This window comes from Leiobunum rupestre, chromosome 9 (genome assembly GCF_980474605.1).
Source record: "Leiobunum rupestre chromosome 9, qqLeiRupe1.1.hap1, whole genome shotgun sequence".
Classification (NCBI taxonomy): Eukaryota; Metazoa; Arthropoda; class Arachnida; order Opiliones; family Sclerosomatidae; genus Leiobunum; species Leiobunum rupestre.
Genome location: NC_143392.1, coordinates 38,554,442 through 38,571,950, shown reverse-complemented (window position 1 = coordinate 38,571,950; position 17,509 = coordinate 38,554,442). Strand labels below are relative to the sequence as shown.

The following is a 17,509-nucleotide window of genomic DNA, read 5'->3' as shown; positions in this document are numbered from 1 at the left end:
TTTAACTCTTCATCAGTATTGTACGCGTAAATGAAGACAAAATGGTGGCGTCCGTAACGACCATAAACGCGAACAGCGAGAAATAAAATTTGTTTCGCCGTGGCTGCGGAGTCGCCAATTAATGGAAGATAAAATAATGCTTCTAATTGAGTAATTTCAGTCGTCATTTGTGTAAGAGGATGGTGAGGAGAGACGTTAGGAACGGGAACGACTCTTAAATTAACGTTTCTGCATTTTTTTGCCTGGCTAATGACATAGTCGCCTTGTATTTATTCTATCATTAGATTACGAAGACGTGGTTTTAATATAAATGTAATCCTGCGAAATTCTTAGCGAGGTCGGGAAGCGCCAATTCCAACGCAACATAATTGCGGTGGCCAATCTAACCTGTCAGCGGAGACCCTCTGTAACCTAGAAGAAGAAACGTACGGAGTAGTCTGACGGGTGACGTTGAAATTGAAACCATCCGGGTCTTATTCGTATCAGGATAATGGTGCGAATGGCCTACAGCGCGGCAGGTGATGATCTAACTATCGTTGAAAACTATTAGGGACCCACGCCAAAGGTCCGATAATAAAAAAAACTAACCTGGTAAGATACCGTATATTTTGATAATAACGTTTTCGTTAATTTATTCTCTTAATAGAGTTATTAAATGTTAATTTAAATAATGTAAAAATCAGTCTATGCTTAACGGCCTTCAATGTGTATGTTTCTAAGCGTTGGCATTAAATAAATTTGGCGTGGACCCCCGGGTCAAAATTGTCTTAATTGTAGGGCTAGCTTGATAACCGACTGATATATGGTCAAATGTACCGCGTACTGGGGCCCCGTTTTTTTGTAACAAAGATGTATGTCACTTTTCGTACAAGGGGAAATACGTCATCTATTTTGTTTCCTTTTGATAGATATCTTTTCAGATTTCCCGTATGACAGACCCAATTTCGAAATATTCTGGGACGATAATGATAGGTTTTGGATGTTTTAATATTTGTGGTTATGTAGTCTAGTTTGTTCGATTTTTATCACTCGCTAAACCTGATGAGAATGAATTGTAGATTTCTCAACAGTTTTGGAACTGCCCAACTTATAATTTTAGATTGTCAACAAGCGCAGTTTTAAATTTTGGTTTGCGCTTAGTAATTAACCGATTTAGAATATTTTTCAAGTCAGGAAAAATAACTGTAAATTTGAGTGAATTGTACATTTCAAATAACTTGTTAATAATTTTGGATTGTCAACGAGTAAAGTTTTCAATTGTGGTAATTAACCATTTCAGAATAGTTTTCAAAACTATTTAGAGACGCCATGAAAAAATATTTAAATTGCTATTGTAATGACGTTTGTTGTCATTTTTGGTTGTTGTAGACGAAATATTTAATATAAGCGCAAAAAACTTAGATTTTACCTAGCAATTAAATGTTAAACTATTTTTCAAACTGTTTAGAAGTGTCAGGAAAAATATTGTAAATTTAAATTTGATGTATAGTTGTTGTTGTAGTGTAAATATTAATTTACTGATGACCTTTTATAAATATATTTTGTGGAAATTGTTTCGTAAGTATTTGGTTGAAATAATAATTTGAGACTGTAATAGTTATAATTTCAATATATCAAACCAAAGTATTTAAAATTATCATAAGTATTACAATTTTAACCTTCTTTTTCATTAAATACATTTCAATCTTTAATTATTATAATTATATATAATGATCATTTATTCGTTAAAAAATTTTAAATGATTATTTTTTTTCTATAATAATTGACGTCATTTTAAGCTATTAAGATTTCAGGGTACCATGACGAGACCAAAACTATAAGTTGAAATCTCCGTACGATGGTCTACATAAATCGCTGACGGCTATATATTAACTTCAACGAACTAAATTAATATTATTCATTTACAAGATTTATAACCCAAATCAACGCGTAAACAAGATCCCGAAAATATTATTCGAAATTGAAACGCGCGTCTCTTCGAGGTTGTAGCGCCGATAGAGGATATGTCGAGTGTTTAAAAATAGCCACAGTATGTATATGTGTCTTTATAAGCTGGGGTAGAAGATTTACAAGTCTAGTTCGCGAGGTTATTTACCTCATTGGGAACTTTACGTTGATGGGTAAAACAGAACCAATTAAAGGCACCATGAGAGACTAGACGGACGTTTCTTTCACCCAATAGAGTCAAGCGGGTCAACTGACGGTACTGACGAAGGCAAAAGGGGGGGTTAAAGCTATACTCGGTACGGTCCCAAAGTGGAATCTTCGTCTGGTACGGAATTAAGGCCGAATTTTTGTCTAGTGGGAGTGTGGGCCTCCGCGCACGTGCGCTGGGTGCCTCCAGAACGTATTACTTAAACGAATGGGGTCTTTAACTATCGGAGACACATTCCCCAAATATGATATAAACACGCTATATTATTTTTTCCTTCTAAAGTTAATTGAACTTTTTTCTTTTAAATACTTAGTTGGTTAATAATTATAAGCGGGTTTCTCCGTAATGTAAAGGAACACCAAATCGTTGGGGTTGGAATGCTTCTGCGGATTATTAAAATTAATAATAAAATTTACCTTACGAGAGCCGGGAGATAGAACGTAGCGTAATTATCGGCTGATATTTCGGCTCTAAATGAAGCCTGGGGTTAAATATCGATTACTTAAAAAATTACGAAAAGAAATAAACGTATAAAAATATTTGAAGTTATTACGATTGAAATTGTATTTGGAATACTGATGAGGGCACCCTGCAGCTCTACAAGGCACCCTTCCTGCCTTTTCCAAATACTACATCGATCTATCCTCGAATGGTGTTTTCACGTTCTTTTTTTCGTAAATCCTATTTAGGTTTTCCGCGCGTACAACCATCATTAAAGGACTGATTTATGGAGTGTTGATATATTTTTGTCCATTAACTTGCCCAATATTATAGCTTAAAGAGGGGGGGATAACGTGAAAAATTTCAAACTTACCGAGTATTAAACTCTTGGGAGTTGCGAAACTATAATTTTTCCACCCTTAGTTTCCAAACCTCGTATAAAATTCCACAATTTTCTGAAAGTAAAAAAAATAATTTATTAAATTCTTTGGTTTTGGAGAAATTTCAACGGTTTATAAGATCAATTAAAGTTTTATTTGATTAATTAGTATCTTAAATGTTAGTCGTAGCTGTTGAAACGCGTATTTAAAATAAGTAAAATTAATATAATAATTATGTGAAGTTTTGAAATTATACTTCTAAATATTTTTTCAAAGGGAACGTTTCATTAATAATAATAATGAGCCGAGGCACCACCTTAGGCTCTAGTCATCTACCTACTTTTAATACCATTAAATCAGGTGGCATGGTTATGCTGTGCAGGAGGGTGGTGGCCAGCCCTGCATGCCACAAGAGTCAACAGCTTCCTACACTTTCAATTACCGTTCACTTCTACAAGTTTTTATGAAAGGGGAAACCGAAAACTACGAGGAAAAACCCCTTAAACGCGGAAGGAGTAGTTCCGAGTTTTCACCCATTGCCACAAGCTGGGATCGAGCCCAGCCACTCTTGCTGCGAGGTAAAAGTGCTAACCAATCCGCCAACCCATCTAGAACTAAAATCGGAATAACTTTAAAAATTTAAATGATAGTGTCGTAAATTTTAACAGTCTTAACAGTATATTTAAAGTCAAAAGCTTTTAATAAATCGATAATTCCCAAATCGAATAAAACAGCGTGGCGTCTTCATTTCCTCCCAAAAGTTGTCCTTGGTCTGGGTGTCGCAGTTCCTTCAACCGGTAACAACCGTTATTACAAGGATATGTAATAAACAAAGAAGCGAGGGTGTGCGGCGTTTTAATATCCAGTATCCTTAGCCAGCTTTTTATGTTTCTCGAAGAAAATTTATAGCAACACCATAAGCGCGCAAAGATTCTTTTTTCCCTTCGCGAAATTCGTCATCCCACGCGACTCCGGGACGTCTCCACATTTTAGTGTTGAACGGGCGAAAGTGGGAGGGTTGTAGCGGTTTATTCGTTTCTCGGTAACTCAGGGCCGCGAGCCAGCGAATTTTCTACACTTTAACAGGCAATTTTCCACGCAAACACGGCCGAAAAGTCGTAAAAATCTCGTTATGATATAAGCGACGAGTTGAATGTAGCGGCAACGATTGATATGACGAGCGACTGTTAGGAAATAACTCCCCGTCCCTTTATTTAACTACGACATGGTCCATCCGAAAGGTGTACGCGAAAGGATGTGGGAAGCGCGGATGGGATGGATAAATCCACATTTTACGGTGGATTCTGCAGAAATAGGCTTTCATTCTGTTCCATGGGGGAAACCCCGTCGTATGTTGACGTTATGAAGCGATAAACTCAGACATTAACCGCTATACGGTCGTGTTGCTGAGGAAATGTGGCAATCAATAGAGAGGTTAAGCAAACGCTTGGAAAACGCTAAGGATAACTTGTAGATGTAACTATGTTTCGTACAGGCTAGAGGTCGGGACGGTTAATCATTATCCATGTTTAAATTGATTTTTTTCGGGGAAAAAAGGTAAACAAAGAAATTTACCGGTTACTATTTCGTAAAATGATTAAAAAATATGTATTATTCGTAAAATTTTGGCTTTTTATCAAATTTATCAAAAAATTAATAGGATAATACACAAATATAAATTACTTGATCAAAACATTTTTCGAATAATTTTGAGAGCTTTATCTATTGAATAAAAGTTAACCATCCCCGACCTCTAGTACAGGCTACACGTCTACAGTTTCTCCCTATTCGTTTACTAGCTCGAATTTAGACTCTCTATTAAAACTTTATTCTCGTTTACATCGTTATTTGTCAAACTCTACGTGTGGAATGTGAGCTAGGGAGAACTTGTAGATGTAACTATATTTCGTACAGCTAGCTCGAATTTAGCCTATCTATTAAAATGTGAGCCTGCGTTGAGGCCCTACGAAATATTTAAGGTATGTTCCACGCAGACCCGACAAGAGAGGGCAGGCCCGGACTGGCCCGGGCGGCTAACCGGCGATCGCCGGTCAGATCGGGGCCAACTCAAATTGGGGGCCAAAGAGGAAAAATTTGGCGTTAATGGGAAATTGGCGATGGGGCCTTGACGATTGCATAGCCGGTGGGACCAACTACTAGCCAGTCCGGCCCTGAGAGAGGGCAAAAGGTCGGTGTAATCAACGGGGCCCATGCAGCCTAGGGTCCCGGGTTCGAACAAACGAGGTATACCATAGCTATCAGCAGTAGTAACCAATGAGGTAGAATAAATACAGATCCAAATCCGCTTTCCACGACCCACCATTTCGCGGGATAGTATTTGTTGAGTTGGAGAGTTAGGCCTAGTAAATGAACTTAATCAAATCGTGTTGGTGCCATCTATCGAGTTATTGGAAAACTAAACCTTAACATATTTTGCAAAAGTGTCTGCTTATAGAAACAGATGGCGCCAACACGATTGGATAAAGTTGAAACTTAAGCCTAATTCTCCTACTCAAATAAAACGTGTCCCTCGAATCCCAGATTTGTTTGGATCTCTATTTATTCTACCTCATTGGTAGTAACGGCTCTCTTGGGGCCTCAAATGTATATTTTACCGGAGCCTGGGCCCGATCTTGGCGGCCCTTATTCCATGGTTAAGTTCACATGGTTTAAAGTTTATTATCTCTAACTATTTTATGAAATTTCAGCGTTTATTTTAAGGAAAATATTTTTGGACTTCCTTTTTGTTATACGTTGTCATTGATATATTTTGGGAATATTTTTCGGCTGTCGAAAATGTAAATGTTTGAAGTTGAAATTTCTGATGTACGCCAGATTTAACCTCGACTTTAATTGTGGGTTCAAAAAACCAGGTTTTTGTTTTTTGGCGAAACCAGTTTCTAATTTATGTATGATCAAATTCATATTTGATTTGAAGAGACTTTCTTGACCTCTTTCGGCGATTTATGATGTAGCGAGTTTTCAATCAGTTGTTCTTCTTAACCGGTCATTATCCTATAAACAGAGAAGTTCACCCCGTTTTTTAAGAATAGGTCTCTCCCGTGTTCGATTTTAAGCAATCGAGCACTGGAAATTTTTTGAGAATTATTAAGTAATTTGATCTATATTTCCGGAGATAAAGACAATTTTTTTGCAAAGACTTGGCGGCATTTGATAATCGTGTATCGTTGCTTGTTTATCAAGTGTAACGCGACACCAATTGGAAAATAAAACATCAATTTGAATGCCTTTTGAATTTAGAATCTGTTTTGACCCGAAAAATTCGATGTCATTCTGCTCAATATTTGATCTAACAATTTTAAGTACAAATTAATTCGATTGGTTTTCATAAGGGTATAACGCATAGAAACAAAAATTTAATTTATTTACTTTTAGGACATTTATTAAGGGCCGTTTATGGCAGTTTTTCGGAAGCAGTTTCTATTTCAATTTTATTGAGAAAATAATATAAGAAATCATCATTTCTCTTTTAGTATTACTGAATGCAACATATTGACTCATAAGTATGACAGAAAAGTAGTCATACGGAATCTGAGGTAAGTTGCGTCACTTCCAGCTCGTGACGAAACACGCGTCATCAAATGTATTGATGGGAAACGGAAGTTAGGTAAGTGGATTTTGAAAACGCTCGAAATTCCTTGAATCGCGTTTTAGGCTTCGAAAATCATTAGTTTAGCATGTGCCTCCCGATCACGAAATTTTGCTTCGATGGTAACCTTTTCAACAGCATATGGAATATAAGAAAATTAAACTTAATAAATTTCTTCTTAGAAATAGGGCCTACAAAGGTCTTAGTGCCCAGGGCCTACGAAGGTCTTAAAACATACTTATAAGTAATTATTCTACATATGATATTACGTTACATTTACAAAAATCTACAAACCAAAATATTTTACCTCAAACGTAATGCATAACATTGCTGGTGAACATTTGGCAATAATTTTGAAGCCTCATGGAAAATAATTTCTTTAAAAATTTCAGCGCGAAGTAATATTGGCGGTGGGTGCGCGTTGGTCTCATTACAATGAAATCTATCCTATAGGAGGATATCTGCTATTTGGGGTTTCCAAGCACGATCTAGTCGGTAATACCAGGGCTGGAAATTGAACGCGGTTATATCACAAAGCTTCTCCAAGGTGCAGCTTGCAACATGTCTTCGGTTCCGCAGCGAGCATTATTCATTCGCCATTTGATTAAGCGGCTCGCTTCTCTCAACATTTAATTTGCGCTACACGCCGAACGGGATACACGTTTCGTCGAATAATCGCGGCCAATTTCAATAGAGGATACAAATTACACGGACGACCCCTGTAGGCCAAATTGGGAACCACTCTTTGGTCCTAATCTTATTTGGCAATGAACGTTTCGTACTTTTTAACTGGTTAATTGAAAGTTAAATTTGTTTATGCAATCGTAGAAACATTTGTTTATATTTGAAAAGGAGTCTAGACTTTTCTTTTGGGTGTTGGTATTTGCTCATAGCTAATTATATTTTAAGGACACTTAAATGACAAATTTGATAATTGAAAATGAAATTTGTTGATGATATCATCATCGAAATTTTTCACTTTTGCTAACCTGTCTAGAATTATTTCAGTGTTTTTTATGGTATTTGCTAAAACCTTAGTCGATTTTATAAGTTTGTGTTTGTGGAACTTGAAAATGTCTAATTGTTTAATTGAATTACTTAATTAGATGATGAAATAGTAAAAGCATTTTCAATTTTTGATAACGTGTCTAGATTTTTTCTAGCGTTTTTGAGCGAATATGCTAAAAGCCTAGTGTTTTTTAGAAAATGCCAAATTGGTTAATTGAAAATTTCATTAATTGATGAAATAGTCAGCTTTTGTAAACCTGGCTAATCGTTTTTGCTAGATTTTTTTGGATGATATTTGCCAAAGGCTTAGTCTAATTTAGAAATTAGTGTTTTTTTGGAACTTGAAAATGTCTAATAGTTAATTAGAAATGGAATAGTATACTTTTGATAACCTTTTCAGAAATGTCTCCAGTGTTTCGTTAAGTATTATTTCGTTGGTACTTGTTCCAAAACTTATTCTATTTTGGGGGCGTACTTAAATGTCAAATAACATTCCGACCAAGGGGTGAAATATCTGAGAAAAGGATACGTATTTGTTTTTTTACGAATATATTTTGGCTAAGTGAATTTTAAATCCCGGAATGGCATGAAGGCCAATTTCGCTCGTTCGTGCTTTACCGATTAGCAGACGTCTTTTTCCGGTTGTAAAGAAAAATTTTATTCGCTTTTCGTCGCGTGTAATTGTTGGTGCGCATAATATTCAATTTGAGCCATTTTTTCTTCTGGTTCGTTTTCGGTGTGAAGCACCTCTGCGGATACTTCAAAGTCGACGGGGCCAAGTATTGACCGAATTATTCATTTAGAAAGTCGTGAACGCTTGAAATAATCGGGCAAACCGGCTACGCGCCTCTTCTACATTCAATTGAACGGAAACAAAACTAGGAGAAAAACAATACGATCATTGTCTAGGATTTAATTTAATCTACCCCACAGCTATAAAGGGTGTTTTTAAAGGGTATGCAAAAATTTGAAGGAGTTGTAGGGGGTGAGATGAGAAGTATGCCTATTTTTTCCCATTTTCCTACGATGAGTTAAAAGAGTGCCAGAGAGCTTCAAAGTGTGGCCTACTAGCCCCAGGAAGTAGGCTGAAATAAGCGCAAAACCAAGTAGCAGGGAAATGCGAACATTAAGGTTTGGGTTCGTGTGATAGGTAACCAGCGTATAAAAGTAAACTTAAACAGTATTTAAAGTCCCTGCTGCTTGGTTTCGCGCTTGTTGCAGCCTACCACCAGGGACTAGTATAGTAGTAGGCCACACTTTGAAGCTCTCTGGCGCTCTTTTAACTCATCGTAGGAAAATGGGAAAAAACAGGCATACTTCTCAACTCACCATCTAGAACTCCTTAAAATTTTGGCATAACCTTTTGAAACACTCTGTATATCGACTCACCAATAGCAAAACCTCGTAAAGGCCGTTATATAAATTTTTTGATATTTCATATTATTTATTTTTATTATCTTAATTTCATATGGTAACGTAAGCGGCATTTACATGTTTAACTGACCCAGTAATTTTTTTTCGTTTGTACCATACGCCTATGTACTGTAATTTACTACTAACTAGAAATTTAGTAAATTGGGGTTTACTAGGATTTGCCATGAGACAGTCGATATGTATCGTTTTAGTAAACGCCCTTAAATTATAAATTTGAGATAATCATATTTTTATTTTTATTATTATTATTTCTTATGGCAATGTAAGTAATACTGATTGGTATATTTGGGTAGTTCTAAAAATTTAGTACTACCCATACATTTTCAGTCTGTAAGTCATTTTGGGTAGTGGTAAAATTCGTTTTGACAATACATTTTTACGAAAATTATATAATTACCAATTAACAATCATATCCTAATTTGGGTTAATTTTGGGTAATTACTATTTTGGGGGTTGTATTGTTAGAGTGGGTCTACATATTAGCTTTTATTACTGTATTTACTACGAACTCTAATTTTTTCAGAAATTTTCGTTTTCTAGGTTTTGTCTTGGAATAGTAGATAATTAACAACTACACTTTGATCTTTGAAGAAGCGTACTAAAATTAAATGTTAAAAATGTTATTTTATCAGTATTTTTTAAAAATAATATTTTAGAGGTTATAACTAAATCTTCAATTTAAGTTTTCCAAAAAGTGTCTTACAGAACGACAACCAAAACTAAGTTGTCCGTGGCCAGATGTGTTTTACAATTGATGCCATAAGATACTACACTTTGATCTTAGATGAAGCTTTCTAATATTAAATTTATTATCTATTTTATTCAAAACCAAATCTATAATTTATTTTTTTCAAAAAAGTATGTCGCGTAATTACGAAAAAAGCTATACAGTAAAATTTCTAAATTTATCACGTCAGTACCGAAAAAAAAATAATTTTGAGTCTTCGGTTGATAGTAGAGCTCGGGGACGGTTAATCATTATCCATGTTTAAATTGATTTTTTTCGGGGAAAAAATGTAATCAAAGAAATTTACCGGTTACTATTTCGGAAAATGATTAAAAAACATGTATTATTCGTAAAATTTGAGCTTTTTATCGAAAAAAACGTCGTTTTTCCGATTAATTTTACAAATTTATCAAAAAATTTATCGGATAATACAGAAATATAAATTACTTGATCAAAACATGTTTCGAATAACTTTGAGAGCTTTATCTATTGAATAAAAGTTAACCATCCCCGACCTCTAGTTGATACAATAACAAATTAATTTCCCATCCACTCAACGGCTACTGATAAACCTCCAACCCCGTTTAAATCATTGCCTAAAAAGAGCGTAATTCGTGGTACCATAATTTAAAAGCGAAGAAAGAAAATTGTCCGCTTACAGATTTCTCAGACGAAGAAAAGCTTTTAATTTTTTCTTCCATCTCTTATTCGGTCAATCCACTTTTCAGTTATATATATTTGTTCTTTTTATATCTCGTCGTACGCGATCGAAATCGCCCTGGCGGATCGATCCGAGTCGGTTTACGAGCGGCGCAAACTTTACTCCGTCAGTCCGCCTCGTTCGAACTGTCCCGTAAGCGTCAAGATTGCCTCGGAAAGGTCGATGGATGAAGTTGGTTTCGGCTTTAGCCGTCCATTAGTTCGGGTTTTCATTGGCTCTACGGTACCCCGCCGCGCATCGCCAAAAAGACTACTTTTTTAAAGCCCGCTTCGTATAGTTCCATACATATTTCTTATTTCTTTCAATCGGTAAAAAAATCTGCTGACCTCCCCCCCCCCCCGCCCCTGCCTTAATAATTACGACTCGAGACATTCGGAGATTTTGGCAGAAAAAAATTCCCCCGCGCCGCTCTAGCCTTGATTAATGAACATGTCTACTGGAAAGGGCCTATTCGGGTTCCGAAAAAAACGCCAACTTTGGAATCTCATTTTGCTCTTCTAGCGCCGCATCCTTTCAAGCAAATCTATTGTCCACGCCGACATTTTCGGATTTTTCACGAACCTTTTCAATCCCCAACGAAACATCAAATGGCCCGTAGACCCTATCGCCACAATAGGGAAGGATTCTGTTTGATATACTGGCCGTAGAGCGGCCGCGTTTTTCTCATTTCTTATTATTCTCCTTAGAGGTACCAACTTTCGAACTTAGATGGCGCTTTTTAACAGATCCGCACGCCGTTTCCCTTTTATTTCGGCACTAGTGAAAGGAATTACGCGCTCTTATTAAAATAGTCTTCCCCCCTCGCATTACGTCTAATAGGTTTTGAGCTCTTTCTTACCGCTAGGAGGGGTTTCTAGCTTTCTCCCTTTTTATTCAATTTCTTCATTTTTCTTGTATAAAAAGCCCCCACTGGCGTTAATGTACGGATTTTAACAGGGACGGCATGCAACGACCTTTGCGAATGTGTGTGGAAATGAAAATAAAAAACGTAGAAAAAATAACAGCGCCACGAGTGTCGTAAATTGAATTTATTACCCAATTAAAAAGCTTAATAAGTTAAATTTAAATAACCGCGTGCGTTTCTCTGAATTTAGATTTTTGTGCGGGGGATTTCGCGCGTAGCTAACTGGAAAACACCGAAAAAATTATGGTAATAAATAATTCATTGAATGTCATTTTAAACCAGTTTGCGCGTGTGAAATAAAGTTTATCTAGGCGCTTCGCTTTACGAGATTACTCGTGTTGTCAGAACGTTATTTTTTAATTTTTTTACAGATAATAAATTACCGAATTAGTGGTTTATTTCTAATACGCTAATTATCATAAAATTTCCAAAATTTTGCTGATATTTAAAAAAAATTATTTATTTTATTAAGTAAACATTTATACAAGATAAATCATCTTAAACTCCACAGTAAATAAAAAAGGTCTTACCTCGCTATTCATCAATTATTATCCTACTTATCTAAAATTTAAAAGATTTTGCTGAGGTTTTTAAAGAAACTTTAAAATTTAAATAAATAAACAAAAATGTTTTTCCAAATAAATCATTTTAAATACCGCGGTAAAAAAGTCTTACCCATATATAGCCATTCTATATTGATGTTCTTTACTAAAATTTAAATTTATTTAAATAAAAAATAGATTCCTAATAAATCATCTTAAATACTGCGGTAAAAATATCTTACCGAACAATTCCATAAATTATTACTTTAATTGTCGTAAAATTTCGCAGACATTTTTTACATACATTTAAATTTCATTTAAATAAAAATATATTAAGGATAAATCATTTTAACTACCGCTATAAATAAAAAATATCTTACCTATCCATTCCATCAATTATATTTATCTCCGTTCATAATTTCACGATCACGCAAATTTTCCTTTTCACCACTATATATCTCCGTATCATTGTCACTTTTCAAGTTCAATTAGTCACAGTTTTGTTTGAGACTTTTCGCCCGGTAAAGCGATAAAACCAACTTTATTGACACGAAAGTATAACTGATTGGGGAGACGGCTCATCCGTTATGGTACCACTCCTCGTAGCCCCTCTACAGTAGAGTCTAGAGCGGCCCGACACCAGAACGAGTTACTTCTTAATTACAGATTGGGGATTAATTCGAATGACAAGGTTCGGCCACCCAATCGGGAAGACGAGGGTGGTCCCACGCTGAAAGTTGCCAAAAAATATGACTTCAATCCCAGCCCATTTCTCGCCCCGATTTCTCTGGGGTGTATATTATTTCGTTTTAAGGGATAGGAACGGAGACATCACGTTTAAAAAATTTCCTCACCTTTCCAAAACCGCTCAAGTCCAGGGGCATTTTTATTTTATATTGAAAACAGATAATAATTATCTACACGACTGTTTTTCTATATTTTCTTCCTATACCCGAGAGGAAAGGGTTAGAATTTACTCGCGATTCCCCTTATGTCATTGCAAATGTTCCAATCGAGGGGTCCGAAATTCGTACAAATCCCGTACTCTCTATAGTTATTATTATTATTTTGACGATCTCCAAAACAAATTGAAAATCCCGAAGTCTAAGCTAAAACCAGTAAAAAATCTCAAAAACCACTTGAAAAATTCGAAATCTGAACGAAATTCTGTTCCAAAATTTCCAAATAAACTTGAAAACCTCGAAGTCTAAGCTAAAATCAGTAAAAAATCTCAAAACCCACTTGAAAATCCCGAAATCTGAACGAAATTCAGTTCGAAAATTTCCAAATAAACTTGAAAACCTCGAAGTCTAAGTTAAAATCAGTAAAACATCTCAAAAACCAATTGAAAATCCCGAAATCTGAACGAAATTCAGTTCCAAAATTTCCAAATAAACTTGAAAACCTCGAAATCTAAGCTAAAATAATTAAAAAAATCTCAAAAACAACTTGAAAATGTCGAAATCTGAGCGAAAAGCAGTTCCAAAATTTCCAAATAAACTTGAAAACCTCGAAGTCTAAGCTAAAATCAGTAAAAAAATCTCAACTTGTAAATTCCAAAATTAACACGAAAATTGTGCTCTTAAATCCCAAAATCAGTTTCTGATTTCGGAAAACACTGTGATTCAAAATAACGTATGAAATATTTATAAATGTCGAACCCCTCGGATTAAATTCCCCGTTCAGTTGGAAGAGGGGTTAAGAATTGAACTCTTATAAGGTCGCGATATTTAATATTGCGTAGTTCTAAAGATGGCCGCAGTTAGACGAGTCATTTCCTATTCTGCTTAGTTTCAACCGCCTCCTACTCGCGAGTCTTCAAAGGAAAAAGCCGACTGGAGAAATTGCGAGTAATAAGTGGACTCTAGCCCGGCTGCTTTTGTCTTTAATCCGATGTGTCTGCGGTTGCTCAATCGGAAAAAATAGTGGAACAAATTGCTAAACTTTTCAGTTGTTTGATACAGGAAAATTTACTTAAATTTGCATAAATATTGAATTTTATGAATTATATTTCTTGAAATTCAAGGTTATAGTTTCATTTTTTTACACTGTTCAGGGTTTCCGTTATGATTGCTCTGTTTTAATGCACAATCTTTTCTTCATCTTAAAGGGAATATAACCGGCAAAGAAATCTTTATGGAAGACCCCTTCAATTTTTCAAATTACTCTGTACAGTGGCGCCAAACATTTCTAAAGTCAAACGCAAAAGTGGCTAGAGCAAACCTGAGGTTATATTCCCTATAAATTATTTTTTTTCCTGTTTACATATTTTTAAAATATTAAAATATCAATTTCAATGTTTAGTAGAAGTAGAATCGAGCTTAAATTAATTTAATCTTTGACAAATCCATTCTATCACGCCGTTTTTCGTTGTCAATGTCTACAGAATAAGTGTTCGACACGCAATATAATTTTCAAATAAAAAAAACTATTTTTATTTATTTTTAATTTAGTTTATTACTCGAAGATCTATTTGATCCGAGTTTCGCGTTTTTTGTTTTCTCGAAGACCTATTGGTACGAGTTATTAGTAAGTTTTTTAATTTCTTCAAATTTGTTTAGGATTTAGCTATATTATCCCTTTTAATTATGGACTAGTCTACTTTTTCGATTATTTTATCATCCTTCTCACAGTTCATAGGTGGTTTCTTCTAACTTAACTTATCGAATATAATTTTAAAGTTTTAAACGTGAAATATATTATATATATAGTGGTGTGAATTATAAATATCTATGATAAGCTAAACCCCGGTATAACCTGCACATTGAGATTGAGAATTTGCAAAAATATTTAAAGTTATATAATTAAGTTACTAAAAGACAGATACGATATAAGTAATAATAATCTATTGTATTGGTATTATTATTATATTATTTATATTTCAAATTTTAATGGCATATCGCACCTTTCTTTTAGTCACTAGTATATTAAATGAAATGAAATGAAAGAATGGCAATTATTTTTTTAATTATGTGTACCAGTGGCGTAGACAAAGGGAGGTGTCCGTGTCAAAAACCTCCCTTGGGTGTAAACATTTCACCCCCCTCTTGACCTCCTTAAATATTTTACCTAGTTTAAACCCCTCCCTTGAAGGATTTCTGGCTACGCCACTAATGTGTACATAAAAGTACATTTATTTAGGGGTAACGATCTATTATAATCTACGATAGGGTAACGATCTATTATAATCTACGATAGGGTAACGATCTATTATAATCTACGATAGGGTAACGATCTATTATAATCTACGATAGGGTAACGATCTATTATAATCTACGATAGGGTAACGATCTATTATAATCTACGATAGGGTAACGATCTATTATAATCTGCGATAGGGTAACGATCTATTATAATCTACGATAGGGTAACGATCTATTATAATCTACGATAGGGTAACGATCTATTATAATCTACGATAGGGTAACGATCTATTATAATCTACGATAGGGTAACGATCTATTATAATATACGATAGGGTAACGATCTATTATAATCTACGATAGGGTAACGATCTATTATAATATACGATAGGGTAACGATCTATTATAATCTACGATAGGGTAACGATCTATTATAATCTATGATAGGGTAACGATCTATTATAATCTACGATAGGGTAACGATCTATTATAATCTACGATAGGGTAACGATCTATTATAATCTACGATAGGGTAACGATCTATTATAATATACGATAGGGTAACGATCTATTATAATCTACGATAGGGTAACGATCTATTATAATCTACGATAGGGTAACGATCTATTATAATCTACGATAGGGTAACGATCTATTATAATCTACGATAGGGTAACGATCAATTATAATCTACGATAGGGTAACGATCTATTATAATCTATGATAGGGTATCGATCTATTATAATCTACGATAGGGTAATGATCTATTATAATCTACGATAGGGTAACGATCTATTATAATCTACGATAGGGTAACGATCTATTATAATCTACGATAGGGTAACGATCTATTATAATCTGCGATAGGGTAACGATCTATTATAATCTATGATAGGGTAACGATCTATTATAATCTACGATAGGGTAATGATCTATTATAATCTACGATAGGGTAACGATCTATTATAATCTACGATAGGGTAACGATCAATTATAATCTACGATAGGGTAACGATCTGTTATAATCTACGATAAGGTAAAGCTCAGTAGCCTACACATTAGGATTGAGTATTTAAAAGTATACAATAAGATACATTTAAAGGTACTAAGTATTTAGTGTCACCGTTTAACTCTCCAAAACAGTATCAGCATCAAATTGAGTAATCCATCCGTGTAAGCGGTGGACTGATAAGGAAAATCTTTTATTTATCACACTATTTAGACAGGAGAGAATAAATAGAAAATGAGATCCCGTCTGAGATCAAGCACTCGGTGCCAATCGAGAACCCTTCGCCGTGTTTATTTACAGAAAAAAAGTACGAACACGAGAGACTCTCGCTAAAGGTCCTTCCTTTTTTCGGCAAGACGTACCTGCGACAACGGGCCAAATACGCTCGCGAAAACCCCATCACAGTGGAAGAGATGTGGAACGTTTTTCGTTTCTTCCCGGACTACCGTCGAATTTTCACGCTTTTTCGAGTGAAGCGAATTCGCGACGAGTTTGTTTGGGGCTGCGCGTGAAAAAGCAAACTAGCGAAGCAATTCGATCCCGGGTCTATAGCTCAGTGCCACCTTTTCGTTTTGCTTCACCGATAGCTCCGTTCAAAGGTGGGCTGACTGTACCGTCTCCTCGCTTTACTGAAAACATTGAACAAATATTTCCATCAGGATTCGTCTCGGGTCAATATGTACCCAATTTCATACTTTTTAATGTATTCGAAAGTTGAACTTTATACCATAAATTTGTAAGTTGAAAAAAGATAAATATTATTTCCTTAAAAGTATATAATTTAGTTTAAGGTATTTTTAGAGTTATATATAAATCAATTTAATATAATTCTTAACTTTTAAGATTATCAAAACGCGTTCCGAATAATATGGGTAATTTTTCATCGAAATTATTTCTTTTACTATACACAGAAACGAATAAAATTTATCATCTGTAAACGTATCCTTACGAAAAGTGAAATTGTACCCTGCTTAATATTTATTTAACTTTTGGATGGTATAATTTTCGACCCCAATGTCATTGGATATTTTTTCAGAGAAGTTGCCGTAATCTTTTTATGTATTTTACTGTTTACGGTCAATTCCGAGAATGCCGTAAGATTATTTTTATTTGTCGAGGGCCCGAGGGAACTATAGGGGAGGGCTAAAATGTTTGCTTGTTTTAAAAGCTAAAGGTGCTCGCTGCTATCAAATGAACGCTATGCTCCCCTCGTTTCCTGTGACGTTCCATAACTTATCGAAGCCAGTGAACGCGTTGCGCCACGGATCCTCCGTATGCTCGTAATGTACCCAGAGAAGCAGTTTCTTTCGCGTATGGTCCCACGCATTTTTTAACGTTTTTACGGCATTTACGCTCGCACTTTGGCCTCCGTCTCGACTTACGCTCGACTCTAGGTGGTCTCCTTCCGAGACCCGGGTCCCTCCGTTACGTAACT

At 35.2% G+C, this 17,509-nt stretch overlaps 1 protein-coding gene across 1 annotated transcript in view; it reads right to left on the bottom strand.

Annotated features, from left to right (window-relative positions):
• ci (transcriptional activator cubitus interruptus) overlaps positions 1-17,509 on the bottom strand; it is a 71,301-nt gene that overhangs the window by 46,490 nt on the left and 7,302 nt on the right. Inside the window, exon 2 of the mRNA XM_090159607.1 lies at positions 2,970-3,051. The gene's annotated coding sequence lies outside the window, so the exon portion shown is untranslated. The remainder of the gene's footprint in view (positions 1-2,969; positions 3,052-17,509) is intronic.